Source organism: Ambystoma mexicanum, chromosome 10 (assembly GCF_040938575.1).
Source record: "Ambystoma mexicanum isolate Mex_15411 chromosome 10, UKY_AmexF1_1, whole genome shotgun sequence".
Classification (NCBI taxonomy): Eukaryota; Metazoa; Chordata; class Amphibia; order Caudata; family Ambystomatidae; genus Ambystoma; species Ambystoma mexicanum.
Genome location: NC_090932.1, coordinates 518980423 through 519001320, shown reverse-complemented (window position 1 = coordinate 519001320; position 20898 = coordinate 518980423).

The following is a 20898-nucleotide window of genomic DNA, read 5'->3' as shown; positions in this document are numbered from 1 at the left end:
CATATAGGGTCTCGTAGAATGCTGCAAATGTCTCCTGAATCCCTTCTGCCCTCCCTGGACATCCACAACCCATCTATATGCCTGCTGCCCCCTTAGCCTTGCGCCAAGGAAGGCATCTGCCTTATCTGCCTTCTTGTAAAATCTTTGCTTAAGGAACTGCAGGGTATGGATCACTTTTCCCTCCTCAACCAGTTTAAACTTTTCCCTCATACCCCTCAACTCCTGAATGCAGTCTTTTCTCTCTGCAGGGGAAGACTGAGCACATCTTTCGAGAGAGCATATTATTTTCCCTGAGCTCTTTCTCTATCAGTGTCCATTCCCTCATTCTTCAAGCCCCCACCCCAAACAACAAACCCCTCCAAGGGGACTTAGCTGCACCCAACACTGTCTGCCTCCCCACCTCAGCCAGTGTCATTGATAGCGAAGAATTCTTTAATGCCCTTCCCAAAGTCCTCTCTAAAGACTGGGACCTTCAACAGTGAATCATTGCACCTCCACTTGGAATTTCTCGGGCCCAGCCTTCCCCATTCGATGTCCACAGACACCATGTCGTGCTCCATCAACGAAATCAGGTGAATCCCTGAATCCCTCGTCACCTCCCAAAGACCCCTAGAAACACAGAGGTAGTCTATCCTCGTACGAGTGTCATGAGGTGGCGAGTAGAAGGTGAAACCCCTCTCCTGTGGTTGGAGATGCCGCCAAATATCCCTTAATCTGTACATTTCCATGGCCAATCCCCGCTCAACCTCTCCCTGCCTCAGCGGTTCTTGGTCCCCTGCCTAGTCTGTATGTCCAGACATACGTCAATCCACACATTTAAGTCTCCCCACATATCGGGAGAACAAACTTCATTGGTGAACCTACCCTGCACCATTATGTGTAACCTAATTACCCTAAAGCCCCTTCCCCTTTTGTCCCTCCCTTCAAGGTTCCCGCCCCCGTTCCCATCACCAGGTGAGTGTGAACCATCTACCAAGCCCACAACCCGGGCCATCCACAAGACAACTCAAACCTGGTTGCCCTCACCAAGATCACCTATCCCCTAAAGACCCCTAGAAAAAATGGTAACATAACGTTCTTCAACATTTCTCGACCCACATTGATCAGCTCCAGTGAATCAGACAATCCCCACCCCTCCCCCCTTTCCCACACCTCCTCGGGGGTAATCCTCAGGGCGCGTTGGGATTGGTTGTGTTCAACTTCAAAAATGTCCTAGAGCCCAGGACCTTTTTTCTCCTCAGTCCCTTGATCTGTCATTCCCTGTCGTTATCATTTTCTCTGTGGGATCTTGGCCGATCCCTCGTCCACCAGCAGTTCCTTAGTGGCTTTGTGTATCTCCTCTTCAGTCACGAGTCTGTGTCTCTGCCGATCAAACTCAAAGGAGATGGAGAACGGGAATCCCCATCGGTTCCGCACCCCCTTTCCAGACAACCACTTTGTCAGGGGTAGGCACTGTCGCCTCTTCGACAGGGTAAGGGAGGACAAGTCCTGGAAGACGGTGACTCTCACCATGCCCATCATCACAGCTTCCCTGCTCTTAGCTATTTCAAGAATTTTAAGCCTATCCGGGCAATTGTGGAATCGTGCCATCATCGATCTCGGGCCTCCGGGAGGACCGCCAGCTCTATGGACCCTCTCGATTTTTTTTTTCGAGTCGTCCTGGAATAGGAGTTTCGTGATCTCATGGATAGCTCGTCTGAGATCTCTTTCCGTTTCCCCCTCCTTCTCCAGGACCCCGAAGAACCGTAGGTGTTCCGCTTTTACTTGGCCACGTGGGGAAGATCTTGGACTTACCTTTTCCCTCGCCCCTGACAAAAATAGTTATTGGACTCAGACAGGCGAAAATAACTCACACTTAGACTAATAGTTGTGATAAAAAATGATAACGGGCATGTTATATGCCCTTTATTCACTCCTTATATATATATATTACACGGCCCGCCGTAGCGGCCGTGTAGTTATAGTTCAGTTGCTAAACTCATAGTAAGAGCACTTTTTCAACAGCTTATAACTTTGCTCCCCCTGGAGGAAACCTCACCAAACTTTGCAAAAAAAGTATATGGGCAGCTCTGAATTTTTTTTGCCAAGTTGGCTGAGGTTTCAGACAGGAGGGGGGGGGCAAAGTTATAGGGGGACCCACATTTTTTTTTCTCCATAGACTGGGGAAAAACTTTGCGCACGGCTACAGTCCGAATGGCTGGACGGATTTTCACCAGATTTGTGGCAGGAGCAGGGGCTTGGGACAGAAAGCGTGCTTTTGTGTGTTTGGTGCTAATCCAACCAGTAATTTTTTTGCGAAATACTGAAATGTACATCCCAAAAAATTAGTGATATCTGGGTCCGCTCCGGAGACCCATTTCCCTGTTCGCTCCGCGGACCGAAGTCTCATTGGCCTGCGGTACGCCGTGCTGTGGGAGAACAGTGGACCCGGCCAGTGGTTGGCTGGAGGGAAGCGTGCTGTGTGTCAAAGGTTTTGGGAAACGCCGCCATAGTGTATCGGAGGATAGTGTTGCGTGTGAGTGGCAAGGTTCTAAGCTACTGTGTGCATGGCTGGGCCTCTTGTACGTAGCACTGTGCGTACTAAAATGAGTCATATCTGGTTCCGCTCCGGCCTCCCATTTCCCTGTTTGCAGCACAGTCAAAACTTTGATTGAACTGCAGTGTGCGGTTATAGGATATGTGAAAAGTGTTCCATGACGGCGGTATGTTGTATCGGAGGACAATGCAGCAGCAAAAGGATCTGAAAAACATAGTGTACAGCATCTGGTGGTGGGAAGAAGGGATGGAAAGGGTGCAGGAGTGAGAAGAGCTTCACATGATTTTTATCATTATACAAGAAGACAGAGGTCTGCCAGCGCTATCCGTGCATGTTCCGCCAATGTGCAGACACCTCAACAGGCAACTATCTTGTGTGGTCATTGTCAGCAGCCTGCGTTATGGCATGCGAGGTACAGCAGCAATGTCTTTCTGTCATGAGTGGTGGCAGGCACATTTGCGGAAAGGGAGTGCATTCCACGACACATGAGGATTTAAACATAGCATGTACTATGGTGTGCTGTGTGAGGTAAGTCTGTAGCCTCTTGAATGCATAGCTGCAGCCCTAGCACAGATAATTATGTGCACTGGTTGAAAAGGTATGTCCACTGGTTGAAAGTAGGTGCCACATTGTTGCTTATTGTGTATGATTTGGCTGCAGTGCACACAATGGTGGTTGTATGTGTGTGGTGATTGGTAGAACAACCTACAATTGTTGGTGTATGGGTGGAGATGGTGCAGTGACCATTCATGCAGTGTGTCCACTGGGTGTATAAACGGATTAGTGTACCTATGGAAGAGTTCCCGGTGCAAATGTTTCTTCTATGTGTTTGTGTAGTGTGCATTGCGCAGATTAGTAAGTGCTGCAGTGCAATATGCACCATTGGTTCTATGAACATACTAGAGTGGTGGGAGCAGGCTCAATGTTGTGAAGATTGTCTTGTTTGGTTGGCATGCTTATAATGCTTTGTGATTGGAAGTGGGTAGCGGTGCCAAACACAGCGAGATGTTTCTGCATTACAGTAAGTGGAACATGTGTCCTTGCGTCCCTGCTTTACGGTGTGGCGGTTGGGTGGAAGTGCTGGTGCGTATGTTGCCTTTGTGATTCATGGCACATGTGTACCTGGTTGCCGGCATGCTTTATGTTGTGCTTAGTGTGACCTAAGCCTAGACTGTTGGGTGCATGGCCGAAGGCCGTGGGCCGTAGGCCATGCACCCAACAGCCTAGGCCTTCATCATACCCTCCATAATATGATGCAGCGATGCAGTTGTTACTGTGCATGCATTTGGAGTTGGTGAATAGCACACAATGGTTGCAGAGGGCTTGGTGGAACAACAGAATTGAGTTCCTATGCTTTCATTACCATATGGTGCACCTCATTGCCCATGTTGCACAATAGGAAGCCACATGTCACCATGTGCGTTTGCTATGGTGTGGTCCTTATAAAACCCTTGCTTGAGGAAGTGTTTTACCACATTGCACCTTGAAAGGAAGTGATCCGCATCAGAAAGTTGCAATATGGACAATGTACACAGCCACTCATATACCGTTCAGCACAGGCAACGCAATGTCATTGAGCCTTCTATGCAAAAACTACCCCTCCTCTCCCCCATCCTCTTTCCTTCCCCTCAAACCTTAAATTAGTAACGAATACTACTTAAAGGCAACAAGGACACCAGATCACTCCCCCTCCCCTTCCCATCCCCTCCTCCCTCCCCCCCGCTACCTCAAATCCTACACCGTCACTCCTTCACCTACCCCCTCCTCTACCCTATCCCCCTCACCCCCCCTTGTAAATAGTTCTACTTATTGTTCTATGACCTGTTCATGTTTGTAAATATGCTCTCTCACTTTGTTTCTGTTGTTATATTGTAAAGCGCTTTGGCTTAAAGCGCTATATAAATTCAAATTCAATAAACAATTCAATAAACAATAAACAATAAAAAAAAATGTGGCCTGGCCAGGGTGAAAGTTGGCAGGAACATTTACAGATGCGGCCTGCATTACATATGACATGAGAAGTAAAACATAGGTTGTACTAGGGTGTGCAGTGTGTGCTGAGGCCCAGCGGTCAGTGATGGTAGAGCAATGGCAGTAGGGGAGAACAATGGAGAACACATGAAACTTGCAACGTACACTGCAGTATGGTGTGTTGCGTGTGCTAAGATTGCTAAGCCTGTAGGCCCTTCAATGAATGGGTGGCTACCTTGCACTGCCAGATATGTGCCGTGGGGTGAAGTAGGTTTTACAATGTTGACTTCGGTGTGCGGTTTGGGATCATTGCATAAAATGTTGCTTTTATGGTTGTGGGGATTGGTTGCAATTCTTACACTGTTTAGTATATGCCTGGACCTGATGGAGTAACAACTTCTCCAGTGTGTCCTGTGGGAGAAGGGGTGAAGTAGAGGATGCTTAGAAGTGGCTAGGGGTGACCTGCATGTACCTGGCCACTTTTTCACCGGCATAACTCTGTTATGTTGAGCTGGGTGTGGCCAAGGGCTACACTGTTGGGTGTATGGCAAAAACTTGTAGCCCGTAGGCCAGTCAGCGAAGAATCTAGGCCTGCACATAGCACGCCACCATAACGCAGACATGCACTTTTAACTATGCATGTTAACGATGGTGGTGACGTTGAAAAAACGGTTGTGCAGGACCTTGTAGACGTGGTTGAACAGCACAAGTGACCTGATATGCGTCCGTTACCATATTGTACCCATTATGCCACCACCTTGGACATTAGGGAGCCACATGGCACTATCTGCGGTTGCCATGAGTAGCCCTTTGCATCACCCATCATATGTTACGTTTGTGGATTGTGGTATGTGGGAAATGTTCCCTTTCATGTGGCCATTATGTTGTGCTGGGTGTAGGTAAGGCCTACAATATTGGGTACATGGCCAAGGGCCGTAGCCCGTAGGCCGTTAGTTATGCACCCAAGAGCCTATCCCTTGACAACAGCCAGCACACTATACCGCAGCCATGTAGAGTTGACTCGGTTTCTCTCCGAGGATGGTGAACTTTGAATAATGGATGCAGAGAGCATTTTACACTTGGTGGAACAACCAAAGTGAGGCGCTATGCGTTCGCGAGCACATGGTGTAGGTAACTGCACGTGTTGCACATTAGGGTGTAATTTGCCCACTGCCAGAGGTCGGGAGGTGTTTTATAAACAGAAGCATGTGTGCCTTTATGTGCAGGGCTGGGATGTTGAGCACCGACTATGACAGCATTAAGGAGCAAGATTTGCAGTGGTTCCAAGGAAATGGAATTTCTCCATTGGCAATGCTGTTTTGTTTGCCACTCTGCATGCAGCATTGAATACAATCATGTAGAACTGTTAGAGAAGCGTTGACGTTTAGTACGTACAAATGTGAGGAGGAGAAGGGAACATGAATACATCAAAAGACATAAAAAACAAAAAAATGTGTAAGCAAGCATGTACATAACAAAAACGGGACAACTGCCACCCAAAAAAACTTTTATTTTCTGAGAAAGCACTACAGACCCAACTACTTATCCTGTTTTACATTTAAACCCCACAACAGACCCCCCTCCCTACCACAAAATCTCAGCGGTTTATGCTGTACTTTCACGCTTCCACGTGCCACATCCAGCCATTTTCTGGATGGGAGCCATGGAAAGGAAACTGTGGAGCAAAAGACAGCGTTTATAAGGTTGGTGGGTCAGGTGTGTACTCAAACAGTGTGCCAGAAGGTCTCTTTGCACAAAGAAGTGCAGAAGGCTATGGTGGAAGACAGCAATGTAAGGAGCAGGCACCCTGGGTGTATGCATGAACTGTATGTATTTCTTTGCAGTTAGTAACATGCAAGGTTTGCTGCGTGTCCCCAATGTTTTTTGAAAAGTGTGCAGTAAGTGGGGTAGTGCTGAAAACAAAAAACAACTTTGGAGTGTACACAGTAGGTGGCAGGCATCCTACTGTTGTGCATACATTGTGTGTATGATATCATATGATGTGCTATTTTATGCTACGGCATTCGTAATGCACCTACACACGTCTAGCAAAGCACAACGAGGCAAAGGAGGGCAAACAGAGGGGAGATAGAGACACAGAACCTAGTAAGCCAGGTGTGACTTAGATCGCCCAAGTGCATGGGTGGAGGGAGGGGAACTTACAGTACATGGGAAGAAGAACGAATGACAATAAGTAAAAATACAGGCCAATTGTGCCAAGTGCACGTATAAGTGTACACAGGAGGTGGTGGATGCACTGTTAGGCATACAGGAAACAGTCCTCAAGTGCGGGGTTTGCTAGAAAGGTTTGCCTGGCAGAGGGAGGTGACATGTGTTCAACATCACAGTCGTCAGGTAAGTAGTGCAGATTAAGTTTACGTCATGCAGTTAGCCGGGGAGATGAGCAGAAACCGCAGACGCAAAGAGAAAGACTATGAGGTGCTTCCGGAACTGGCGATGATTCCCCTCAAGTGTCAGGGAGGCAGGGAGCCTGTTGCAGAGGGAGGCCCTAGTCAAACAAGCACATCTACCAACAACTGTTTTTTTGAAGAAGGGCGTGACCCTGAGGGAGTTGGAGACGGATAAGAGAAGAGCTTGCGCACGCAGGTATATAGGGAGTTAGAGTTTAAGTTATTGTGGTCCCATAATGCAGAGTCTTCTCACTTTATTCCTCGCAGCCACTGGGAGCTATTGGTGACATTTCAGCGCAGGAGAGATGCCATCCGAAGTCGCACACTCCTCTTCTGGATGCATTGCAGAGAGCGGAAAGTAGAAGGGGGCAGATTTAAAAAGAGCCTGCTATAATAGTGCAGCCTACACAGAAGTACAGCTGTGCAGAGAATGATCTTTTGGAAAGTTGCTTTCCCTTGGTACGATACATTCAATGCTGCTATTGATGCCATTTCTTTACGATTTATGTAGGAGGTGGGTTAGTGGGGAAAACATTTTGTAGCATTGTCGGAAGGAAAGCAGGGAGTTCCTGTGTCGATATTACACTGAATGATATGGGTCAATGAGAACGTTGCAATCACATATCACTAACATGCCACTTCATGGTAGGGGATGGGAAAAAAAAACAGTATGCTTTTAAACAACGTAATGGCCGCTCAGTGGCAGATACTGTGCGCAGAGGCACTTATAACAAAGTAATACGCATAGTGCCGAAAATGTTTTGGTACCTTAAATTTGTGGTAGTGGGTGCGCAAGTGGATGAATGTGGATGCACACATTTTGCAATCTATTACTGAAATTTGTAGTGGACGCGCTGGCAAGTGACAGTACATTAGCAGGCTGATTTTCTAACGGTACCTATGAAGTGTTGTGCAGCACAGACAGTGTTAGATGGTAACAGTCTTGGATGGCATTAGTGGAATCGTGTGTGCACATTTACCCGTACCCAACAAGGTGGTGCTGAACAAAAGGTAGTGGAAAGGGAAGAAGGACTGCTCCTGCTTTACTGGGCTGCGGCCCTCGCGGTACTTTGGGCACCGCACGTGCCACAATCTGCACTTTTTACATTGCTGTCCAATGCACATGGGACTTTCGGGATTATCCAATCAGGTACTGTGGGTGTGGTTCACACAAAGGGGCGTTCAAACTGCTGTACATTATACTCTGCGTAGTAAGGCAGGCTGACATGGCGAAACCCATTGTGTTGCCTATAGGTGATGCCTTTCTACTAGATATGCACAAGTATGCCATGGAAAGAAACTTTTATGGCAATTTCGGGTTGGAAGGAGTGGTCGCATTGTGGAAAGGTGTCTAAGAGCGCAGTTTCGCCGACATGGATGCAATTTGCAAAGACCTGGCCACTTTCGGTAGATGCGATGTTATCGTCATCCACTACGGCGGCATGCATATGGGTTACATGTCTTGTTTAGGCTTGTTCCGTCGACTAAAGAGGTTGCTAAAGCTAGTGAAGACGCTTTTTCGCACTGCCAAGGTGCTGTTCTCATCGATAACACCACGAAGAGTGTGGGCCACTGCTCATGGATGTTGTTCCGAGCCACACGCAGGAAGGTGTCTCATCAACAGAAGCATGAATACTTTTTTTCCGCTGCTGGGATGTTCTTCTGCAATAATTACCTCATTAGTTGTGGAAATGTGGAATTTTTCCAACCAGGTGCCATTCCTTTGTTGCCCATTGGTAATGATGTTTTGTTTGCCCGTCTACAAGATGCGGTCAAGAGTTTACTGTAACAATGTCTGCACAAGGTAGGTGCACTGTGGCGACCTGCTGTACCTCCAGGGGCTTAAAGAAGAATTTTCAGCAAAAATCGTAAAATTGGAAAAAAACATTTAAAATCATTGCTCAATAACAGTAATTGCTACGCATTGCCAACGCGCTGGCTAGAGTCTTTCCTGATTTATAGGGAATTGGCAAACAACCCCACCCACAGGGATACAGCTCAAACAGAACCAGAAGTATCAGAATCAGGATACAGACCCTACTAACCCAACCTTCAAACCTCTGCATACTCAACCCACATAAAACTCACACAACCATCTCTCTCCCAGCAATTCGCACACACTTTACCACACAGTATCAACAACACATAAATAGCACCTACAGCACATGAGGTCTCGCCCGATCTGATACTTGCACCAAAGCCCAGCACCTGGTGTATACCGAGCTGAAGCTGCCAACAGCACACCACCTCTCCCACTCCCGCTCCACCCAACTAGCCCTACCCGCCCTCCTTCTTGTTTACAGATCCACCAGAGCCCCTGGGGACCAACTCCGTTGGTGACGGTGCACTATATAAGTACCTTTAACATAACATAACATAACATAACATAACATAACATAACATAACATAACAAGAAAACATAAAATCAAATAAAAAATGAAAAAAGGTGTTCCTCTAGAAGCATCTAAAAACAATACAAAAAAAAAAGCTATTTTAAGAGCTGCCCCTTATAACAAACTTCCCCTACCCTGGTCGCACGTTGTGCCCCCATGCTTTCATGCAGCATGAAAGCCACATCTGGGGATTTTCCGGATGCCGGCGATGGAAATGGGACTGTGGAGCCACAGGGATTGCACAATAACGATTCTGGGCTGGGGGGTGTACGCAGAGGACTGTTGTACAGAACTGATACTGTTACATGGAGAGCTCTTCAATGTCATTGGTGGAAGCGTGTGGAACTTTTTAACATTATGCAATGACGGCATGCTGCAAAGAAGAAACTGTAAAGGGAAGAAGGAATATTTGTGCTTCATTGGGACACGGCCCTTGCCGTCCTTGGGGAAACGCACGTGTGCTTACTCCCCTTTGCCGCTAGCTACCCATGCGATTGGGACAATGGGGAATATCGCAGCTGCAGTTGCGTGTGTCACAGCAAGGACGTTCATAATTATGTCCATTACTGTGCGTACTCAGCTGGACTAACATGGTTACTATTAGTTGCAGAAGCACTGTAGCACATCAGATTTGGTGCAGCATTACTTACAGGGCAAACCTATGTGGCCTGCTACTTTGTTCAGCAAAGCTGCAAACTGATTGCACAGTACCTCTGGGGTGTGCCCTTTTGTAGGGTTGCTGTGGACAACTTTCACCCGGAAAGCAGGCCTACATTATTCCAAACCATACATACATGTGCAACGGCACATTGTGGTGTGTCTGCAAACATGTACTTTCCAAAAAACACTCCGTAGTTTGCTGAACCCTGCTCTTTCCTGCTGTTCAAGGGTCTGGCTCCTGTCCCCGAAATAAGGGCTCACGCCCAGAGTGGGTATGGTCGTATGGTGACATCGCCATTGTTCTCCTTTGCGACGGCTGTCCGCTGCACACGTTTTGGGTGGAATACATTGTGCGCACGTGCATGGGTGTCCTATGCACACCATTGCCTTTTCTCTACTGACTAAAAGTACACCACACGTGCTCCAACAATTTAGGGAGACGCTGGATATTTATAAAGGTACAGCAGGTGGGATGTTTATTCACATATGCTGCACAGTGGCAATGTCCGCAGGACACAGAGGAACAGATACACATGCGTGTACTTGCACTACGCATAAATGTCCCGGCGTACACGCATTTATTGGTGATGGACAACATGCGGAGCATGCTAGCAGCATACAGATACCTCCATTGTCATTGCGGATAGGCCAGACAGCTGCAGTGTACGTAGGACACCTACCTTTTTCTTACTTGTGGTCATTGCAACAAGGACCGTGTGCCACTGAGTCAGAACCCCATTTCAGGTACAAAAAAAAATGACCAATCAGTCAGCAACATTCTCATTATTATCGTTTCCTTGTACACATTCATACACTGCATTTGGAAAGGAAGGGGTAGCAGAAGTACTTATTGTGGGGAAATGGGGATTTGCACAATTTGGTTGTGAGGGGAGGAAGAGATTGATGTATTACCGTAACATCTCCCATGAAATGATTTTTGAGGGAATGGCGTGCTCCGACATGGGGAAGGAGTATACATGCAGGTGTGCCAGTGCTGTGTTATTTTGTCCAAATTATATCCTTGTACGCAACCTTTAAAGCGGCACGATTGTTTACCAATTTCTCCACTTTGACTTCCACGCTGTCCATTTCCCTATGCACAGAGTTTCTTTCCTTTCCTATGCCCGTATGCTGTTGTGGAAGGGTTGCCGCTTGTACTGCCTTGCTTTCCTTTCCAATATGTTGTCTTACCGAAAACAAAATGTGTCTGATGTACATGCAGCAATATATATTACATATTTTACAGTTCACAGCACTGTGCATGAGGGACATTTTCTTCCTGTCATTGTACGGTGCTTGCCATTGCTGCCTTACACCAGAACACGTTATGCTTCAGTACTATTGCATACAGCAGCACTGGTGCAATTATTTTACAAAGTTTAGGGTCCTTACCTCATTGTATTGACATTCAGGTCTTTGCATTTTCCAGTAGTTATTCTCACAGTTCGTTCTTTCTTCCCCTTTAAAGTAACAGTGCGGTAAGATTGGTGAAGGCAGACGCCACTTTTGTTGTAGATGCATTCCGTTATACTGTACTCCCTGTGCCTTTCTCCTGTTTGCTTCATAAGTGCACAATTTGCAAATCTACTCTATTTTCCCTGTCAATTTTCGACCATGGTGCTGTTTGTCTATGTTAGTTGCGTTTGGTGATTGGTACCACTATGTAAGAGAGCACCTGCCTTCCTAAGCCGGTTGGATGCCACATGATCTCTGCAAACAGACGCATAGTCTGCGACTGCTGTCCGCAGTAGTTTACTGCTAGCCTATGAAATAAAAGGAAAGTGATGCAAGTGGACGCAATATCTAAAATGGGTTGGCCAGTAGATAAGGAATCCTCCAATCCTGAGTGTTGTACCTGTATGAAATATATGTATCCTAGGGGTGCAAACCAATGAAGGCCAGACATAGGTTTTGCAATTTGCTTGTCGTAATGACATCATGGATGAGTTTTGTTTGTCTTTAAAACCAATTGTCCAGCAATGGAGAGTTCTTGCAAACTGGGTGAAGACTTGCGTGAGGGGTCAGTAATGCGAGGCAGACACATGCTTGATGATTTATCAAAATATGCCATTTTATTCTCTAAAGAAATATGTTTTAAAAAATGCCCACTATCCCTGCTCTGCTGAGGATTTCCCTGCCTAACCAAAGCTAAGGGAAACACTCAAACACAGGATAACTGGCCCTCACACTAAACAAAAAATACACAAAGAAAATATGTGGCAATACAACATAACATGAACAACATTCACAGTTTTCGAATAAGCTTATAATGTCCTTGGTAATTTCCCTTCCCTGGGATTCAAGGTCAATTCGGGCAGTGTTCAACCAAAGAAAGAAATGTCTCAAATCAGTTCTTGATGTTTCAAAGTCAGAGTAAAAATGTGTTAACCAAATTTCCAATGATGGCAACTCTCTTCTCTTTGGTGAAATATCCACTTTCCACTAAACAGCACCAATGGTAATTCCAAACACAATGCTTTGTCACTTCCTCAAGAAGACTTGCCACAGTTAAAAATAAATACAATATCCACAACTGTCAGTGATACACAGTTCTTGGTTAACAGTTAGTATGTTCTTTCTTTAAGTACTGTTTTAGAATTCACAATGGTATATTTGTCAGGATGACTTCTTAGTGCTGCTGCTTCCACATAAACAACTTCATTTCTGCTTGATTCACTATGAGAACAGACACCTTTGTCTCACAGAACTCCACTTTGTTCAAACTACTACAATGTGCATCCACGGACAACCAGATATACCACCACAGCTTCAGTAATTGTGACTACTACCCCGGTTTCAGTGATTTGTATACATAGGCTTCAACATGATACACTCCAAAGAACTTCAAGTAGGAAAGACACTCTTCCTCTGAATATCTCTTCAAAAGGGGCAGCCTCTTTGCCTCTCTTGTCTGCTGCCACAATGGCAACCTGGGTTTGCCTTTAAGACTCATTTCCCTCTGTCTTCCACAGTGCATGGCACTACAGTTTGTGTCAACTTTAACATAGTCTTTACAAGCAGCCAGTTTCCCTTCCCCAGCTTTACCTGCGACTTTCTGCCAATTATCAGCCCAAGTAATGACCCATAAGTCTTGGTGCCACTCTCTTAACTTCAGGTAATGCTTATACACTTTTATCTTAGGCCAATAAACTGTTATCAACTTCACGGTGCAGTTAGATTGGCTTTGAACTCTGTGAAAGGCTGGTTTCACTGGTAATATGGGGAAACCATTGGCTTGGGCAATGCTTGTTCTCTTCTTCAAACGTTAACGTCTTAGAAATTATGGTATGTCGCATTAAAGTAGAAAATAGAGTTCAGGCTCTCTTTAGGAATTACAATTAGGCACACGCGACCACTTCTTAATGTAGTTTTTGAGGTCTAAAGATTTATATTGAATTGTATGGGAAAGTGAAGGATAGAGTTCAGTTCTCCTTTGGGAATCACAATTAGGTAAATGCAACCACTCCTTGATGTAGCTTTACAAGTTACACATTTTAACAAGTGTATTGTCAGGGTTAGGTATTCAGTAGTGGTCTTCAGAGTGTTCTCTCTCCTTAATTAGTGACACGCGACCACTCCTTCTGCAGCAACAGTCTTTTTGAATTGAACAATAGGTTTTAAACAACATTAGCTTGTCACGCGAGTAAAATGGCTTTCACGTTATACGCAAGTACTACATATCCATTGTCGGGTATTTCAGTTTCAACAAACAACTTCTACTCACTTTAAATCTTACGCAAGTTAACAGGGAACTGGATACTGTTGCTGGCAATGCTCGCGCAAGGTGTTAGAACGCTGTGCTTCACTCACCGGCTTCTTTGAAACTTGCTTTGCGGGTAGCACTGCTTCCATGCCTTTTGCCACAACTTCTACTTCTTCTGGCTTCTGACACCCTTCCTCTGTAAAGCTAGCTCCGGACCAGTCACTCGTTGTTTGGACCCCTTCTTGCACCCGAGACCCACGGCTTGACAACTGCTTCTTGCCTCGGTCTCCTGCACCTCTGCTACTCGGCAACCACTGCAACCAGGCTTATGTGGGGAACGACAGCTCTCCTGTTCGCCTTCCGCTGCACAGCCTCTTCATTTCAGAGTTTGGGGGAACAGGATCCTGTCAGAGCAAGCAGGTGGAATCTGCTGTCTCCAGCTTCCGGTGCCCTTCGTGTTCTCCCACTGCTGTGTGGTTTGTCAGCCTTGTGCCTTCTTCCTTCTGTTACTACTGCTACAGCTCGCATTCCAGTCACAGTCTATCAAGATGAGCCCCCAGTGAGTCCTGAATATCTGTTTGTCAGTGTTGCTGGCGGTCCAGGATAAGGATGGAAATGGAGTGTTGTCTGGACCTGTTGGCTGTGTGATACGGGAGTCCACCCCTGGTCCCGAACGAGGTGTGTGAACCAGTCAGGAGCAGGAAGCTGTTCCCCAGCACCACAAATGAGAGGCTCCCCACGATTTATGTGATGTCAGGCAGTGCAAAACACTGATAGGGAGGAGTCTGAATGGCAAGGAACTAGTTCAAGTATGAGCAAAGAAATGAGGAATGAAGAGCCCTTCACCCAACATAGGTGTAGGGAAGAAGAGGAAGGCAGAGTACCTGACTGGCCAGCTACGAAGGAAGGCAAAGCTGCAAGAAAAAACAAGCAGCAGCAATAAGGAAGGCAGGTAGAAAAACTGAGCAAGCTCAGCAGTTTGTCCCCAAGCACAGAAGAGGTTGCGACGTACCAGTGTCGGTGTTCGCAGCGTTTGTATAGTGGGCGGGTACAACAGGAGTGCGCACACTGGCATCCTGGTCAGCAATAGCGATGGACCATGCCAGCTGTACCGCACATGCGCAGAAGGCGGACGGCCGCTGGTCCCAAACGCGTGCACGTATTTACCAACATGGCTGCCCCCATGAGAGGGGAACAACCAAGCTGTGCCCGTCGGGGACCGCAATCGAGAAGCCGCCATCGGGCCCGCCACGGAAGAAGAATGTGGTGGGCCATTCGGGTAAGCGGCGTGACACAGTTCCAGCTCCTTCCAATTGCTTGCACCTAAGGTGGCCTTTTATGCATCCCGGGCTCCTTCAGGTGTGGGCTGTAAGGGTTAATTACCTGACAATTGCAACTGCATGCCTCTTCAGCCCTCTTCCTCGACCCAGTACTTTTGGGATTATGGGACCTGTAGCCCCCTTCAATAAAGTTAGCTTTTAACAATTGAGTTAATTTTGAGGGTAGATTTACTTCCCTTAAACTCATTAAAAGATGGACTGTTAGAATTTGTTGTTACAGAGGAAAACATTGGTTTTAAGGAATTTTCTTTAGACCCTTTCACATTATACTTTAGGGAGTAAGGAGGATGTTTATTCTCAAAAGATCTGTTTACAAGGCTTGCTCAGATTTAACAGAGTTTGTGCCCCGGGTTACAGATTTTTTATGTGGGTCAGGGACAGTATAATGACAATATTCCACAACCTGTTTTGCCAACCCAGAAAACCACTTCCTTTCAGAGGGCAAATGCTGCGTCTCATCCTATGGGATCTCCTCACCATCCTGGGCCATGTCTCCTCCCAGGTGATCCTCCTGCAGTAAACCACCCCCAAGGTCAGGAAGCATATGCCTTTCCCTGGCCACCTGGGAAGAGACTTTAGACAGGGTTTCATTTGGGGATCTGCTGAATTGCAAGGAACTACTTGAGCAAAGTATGAGCAAAGAAATGAGGACTGAAGAGCCCTTCAGCCAACAATAGGTGCAGGGAAGAAGAGGAAGGTAGATTACCTGACTAGGCCAGCTAGGAAAGAAGCCAAGGCTTCAAGGAAGAAAACAGGCAGCAGCAATCAGGAAGGCAGGTAGAAGAAGTGAGCAAGCTCAGCAGCGTATTGCCAAGAACAGAAGAGGTTGCTACGCACCAGTGTCCGTGTTTACAGCATGATTATAGTGAGCGGCTACAACAGGAGTCTGTGCACTGGCATCCTGGTCATCCATAACAGACCATGCCGCCTGTATCGCACATGCGGGGAAGGTGGCCGCTGTCCCCGGTGCGTGCACGTAGATACCAACCTGGTGCCCCCCCATGAGAGGGGAATGACCAAACTGCGTCAGTACTGGACCGCGATCGAGAAGCCGCCATTGGGCTCGCCACAGAAGAACGTGGTGGGCCATCGGGGTAAGCCTGTGACATGCCGCCCACCCCAGGGAACAGAAAGAGCACCAGATTTCAAAGGACAACATAGGTGAAATCAGTGAACCAAATGGGGGCGTGGCCACCAGAAGCTGGTTCCCAGGAGTTATCACAGGGTGTGTATCCTTTCCAGGACACCAGATCGAAGAGACGACCACAAAGGAATTTGGCATCACAAATGTGAGCAACTTCAAATTCCAGAGCACCGTCCACCAGAAAAGGACCAGGCAGCGGACTCCGGCACCGGAAAGCATTTGAACAGCAAGGCTTCAGCAGGGACTCGTGAAAGACTGGGTAAGCAATTGAAGACGAAAAGCCACAGAGGAAAGACGATGGACAATATGGAAAGGGCCAGCAAAACGAGGGGCGAGCTTACGAGGGACATTCCGCAAAAGCAAGTTTTGGGTCGAAAGCCACACCATATCCCCAACTTGATAGGCAGGTTCAATGGACAAACGCCGGTCAGTCGCCCTTTTGACGGTGGCTTGAGCCAGCCGAACATAACACATGACATGTCGACGAACATCACGCAGATGAAGCATCAGGGAGGCGCTCGAGGTCACAAAGCCAGGAGCGACTGCAGCGGAAGGCAACAGTACAGGATGATAACCCATACAACAATAGAAAGGGCTGACACCAGTAGTGGAATGATTGGAATTGTTGTATGCCACTTCCGCCATAAGCAAAAACGAGCTCCAATCAGTTTGCATATCGCTGGTGAAGCAACAGAGATACTGCTCAAACGTCTGATTGGTGTGCTCTGTCTACCCATTAGATTGAGGGTGGTATCCAGAACTGACGGCCGTGGAAATGCTGATGAGTTAACACAAAGAAGTCCAGAAGCGAGAAGTGAATGGCGTACCCCTTTCAGAGATTTTCTCGGGTAAAACATGCAGACGGTAGACATGAGAAAAGAAAACCTTTGCCATCTGAGGTGCTGTGGGAAGACACACAAAATGTGCCATTTTGGAAAAACAGTCTACCACCACCATTATACAGGTCAATCTGTCAGAAGGTGGAAGATACACAATGAAATCAGTAGTGATGGTGTGACAGAGTCAGGGAGGTATCTCGAGGGGATGCAGGAGACCAACCGACCGTTGACGTACTGACTTGGATTGGGCACAGACAGGACAGGATTCACAGATTCTCGCACATTATCTGGCAGACCTGGCCACCAGAATTGTCAACCAATGAGTTCAGCAGTGGCTTGAATACCCCTATGGCCCGCCTGGGTAGAATCTTGCATCTGGGATAGAATAATGCTCCTAGACCGGATGCTGGTATGTAGAGACGATGCTCATGAAAAAGCAGGCCATCTTTCATGGTATTCAATGGATCCTGAAGCAGGTCCACGACTGTGGGGTCGTTGCCAGTTTGACTCAGAACTTTATCCAGTAACGGCTGGAGCGCAGCCAAAAAGTGTGACATGGGTGAAAGAATAAAACCAGGATGTTCAGTTTATCTGTTGACACTCAAGGAGTGAGACTGGGCATCGGCATGTATGTTCTGTGATCACAGAATATAAGTAACATAGAAATGGTACTGCAAGAAAAAGAAGGCCCATCTTGCCGGTCTCCCATTTCGGCACTCTAGGGTAGATAGGTCCTGCAGATCTGATAATCGGTCCGAACCTCTACCTTAAATCGCCCAGCAAGAAGATGATGCCGCCATTGTTCAAAAGCTGCCTTAATGGCTAATAACTCTTTCTCGATGATCGGGTAGTTCTGTTCACAGGGTGTCAACTTTCTAGAATAGAAGGCCACTGGCAATATGACTTGGTTGTATGGGTTCTTTTCAAGTAACCGGCACCCACTGCTTATTTCGATGCGTCTGCTTCAACAATGAAAGGGTGGGTATTATCCGGATGTTGCAGGATTGCGGCTCGAGTAAATGATCGCTTGAGGTCCTGAAACATCTGTTTGGGTTTCCAATGCCACACGTAGGGTTGCTTGGTACTCACCAATTTCGTCAGCTCCAGAGTCATTTGGGTCAAGTTGGAAATGAAACACCTATAGTCGTTAGTGAATCCGATGAACCGCTGTAATGCCTTAAGGTACGTAGAGGAAATCCATGACAGAATGGCCCATACCTTCTTGCGATCCATTTGGACACCAACCTCGCCGATCATGTATCCCAATAATTCCATTGTGGAAGCATGGAATTGGCATTTCTCCAATTTGGGAATAAGATGGTGCTGCCGTAAACATTTCAGGACTTCCGAAACATGCAAAATATGTGCCTCTGGTGTTGAAGAAAAGATCAGGATATCGTCTAAGTGGATCCAGACGGACTGGTCAAGAAGGTCAGAAAAAACAGAGTCCATAAAATGTTGAAATGTTGCAGGAGCATCACTGAGCCCAAAAGGCATCACATTGCATTTAAAGGGTCTAAAAGGTGTTTTGACTGTGGTTTTCCATTCATTACCTGTTTTTATCCCGACTAGATGGAACGCCCCTTGCAGATCTAATTTAGAGAATATTTCGGCACTATGCAATGATTCCAGTATATCCGTTATAAGAGGCAGCAGGTAACGCTCCTTAACTATGATTTTGTTGAGCAAGCAATAATCAATACATGGGCTAAGTGTTCCATCCTTTTTTGGGACAAAAAAAAGGAGATCCCAGTGGTAATTTTGAAGGCGATATAAACCTGTGTTTGAAACACTCGTCCACGTATTTTCTGAGTTTAATCTTCTCGGTCTCAGTCAAGGAGTAGAGTTGTACGTTGGGTAGTGTATGATGTGGTTCTAGATTTATTTCACAATCAAAGTCCCTGTGAGGAGGTAAAGGAACTGTTCCAGGCTACACGGAATACATCTTAAAATTGCTGGTATACAACTGGTAGAGTGACAAACAAGATCTGTTGGCATTAATAGTTTTCCGGGAGTAATGGGATGATTTCCTGTAATGGTGAAGCACAATCAATCTTGCAACAGTGGGTAGTACAATAGTCAGAGGCAAATATCAAGACACGTGTTGACCAGTTAATGCTTGGATTAGGAGTCATGAGCCACGGTAGACCCAGTACCAGCGGATATACCAGGGATTTGATAACATCAAAAGCCAAATGTTCATGGTGCTAATTGACTTCCAACCATAGAGGCAAGGATTGGTGGTCAATAGATCTGGAAGATAACAGTGTACCATCAATGAGTTGACTTCAGCAGCCTGTTCTTTATAAACTTGCGGAATGGAGTCAATGAAAATTCCTGATCCAGATAATTGCTGGTGGCTCTGCAGTCCAGCAATGCAGATGCTAAAACCGTTTCTGACAGTTTAGTTCCTCCAGGTTAAACGCACTAAGAGAACAAACAAGGGTTTGGGTGGCATCACAGATTCTGACACCCAAGGCAGACTTTTTGCAGATTCAGTTGGGCTAACCCTCTGCCTCCCATTCTGGGGCAGGTTGTTTATTTTTCTGATTTCTTAACAGGACGTACCGGACACGTCTCGAGAAAATGTCCAGACTTACCGCAATACATACAGAGAAGGTTGGCCCCATGGTGTCATCTCTTGGCTTCCGTTAAAGGACTACGACGTATAGATGCAATCTGCATAGGCTCTCCAGCGGCTTCACCTTGAGAAGTAGGTACTGAGGCCACTGGCAAGCTCATCCCTGTATGGGAGCAAGCCGATCCACCCTGCACCGTTCGGTTCTTCTCTCAGTCAAACAATGGTCAATCCTGATGACTTGATTGATCATTCTCTGTAGGGTTGAAGCTTTAGTTATGTGTACCAGCTCATCCTTATATTTCTCACGTAGGCCCCTCATGAATAGAGTGAGTTGAGTGATTTCTGGCCATAGAGATTCAGTGGCTAGTTGCTTGAATCTGCCAACATAGGAAACTATGTCCCAAGTTCCTTGTCGTAGTTCTAACAATTGATTCTGTGCCGTGGCTGCCTGGTTCAGTGACTTCAACACGTCAAAAAAGGCTCTCTCAAATTCTGCAAAATCATCTAGTAAAGGACTCCAGGACGAGACATACGGAACAGCCCAAGCTAAATCGTTCCCAGTGAGATGGCTGATAATGTAGCCTATTTTGGCTTTATCTGTAGAAAAATGTGTGGGACTAAGCATGAAGTGAATGGTACAATGATTGCAGAATTCAGTTAGTTTCCGTGGGTCCATGGCATATTTCATGATACTTGCTTGGCCAACTATGTATTCATAGTATGTTGTTGTGGTGGTGGTAGCCAACGCCCCTCGTAAAGTGGCATTCTAGGAATGTAAAGTGTCTACTTTAGAATGCAGTTTTCACAGTTCATCTCGGAATTCTTGTATGGCCTCCATATCAGGTTCCATTTTAGTAGTCCGGCGTCACAATCTATCAAGGTGAGCCCCTTGTGAGTACCGAATACCTGCTTGTCAGTGTTGCTGGCGGTCCAGGATAAGAATGGAAATTAAGTCCTACATGGTCCATTTGGCTGTGTGATACAGGAGTCCACCCCCTGCCACCAGTCACAAGCTGGAAGCTGTTCCCCCAGCACCATGAATCAGAGCCTCCAAACGATTTAAGTGATGCCAGGCAGTGCAAGGCACGGAGCATGGGGAGTCTGAATTACAAGGTGCTAGTTTAAGTATGAGCAAAGAAATGAGGACTGAAGTGTCGTTCACCAAACAATATGTGCAGGGAAGAAGAGGAAGAAAAAGTACCTGACTGGCCAGTCAGGAAGGAATATATATATATATATATATATATATGTACTCACAGGGGGTGTGTGTTGCCCTCTTTTTGTGTCATGAGGGTATATAAGAGTATTTTATAACACAAG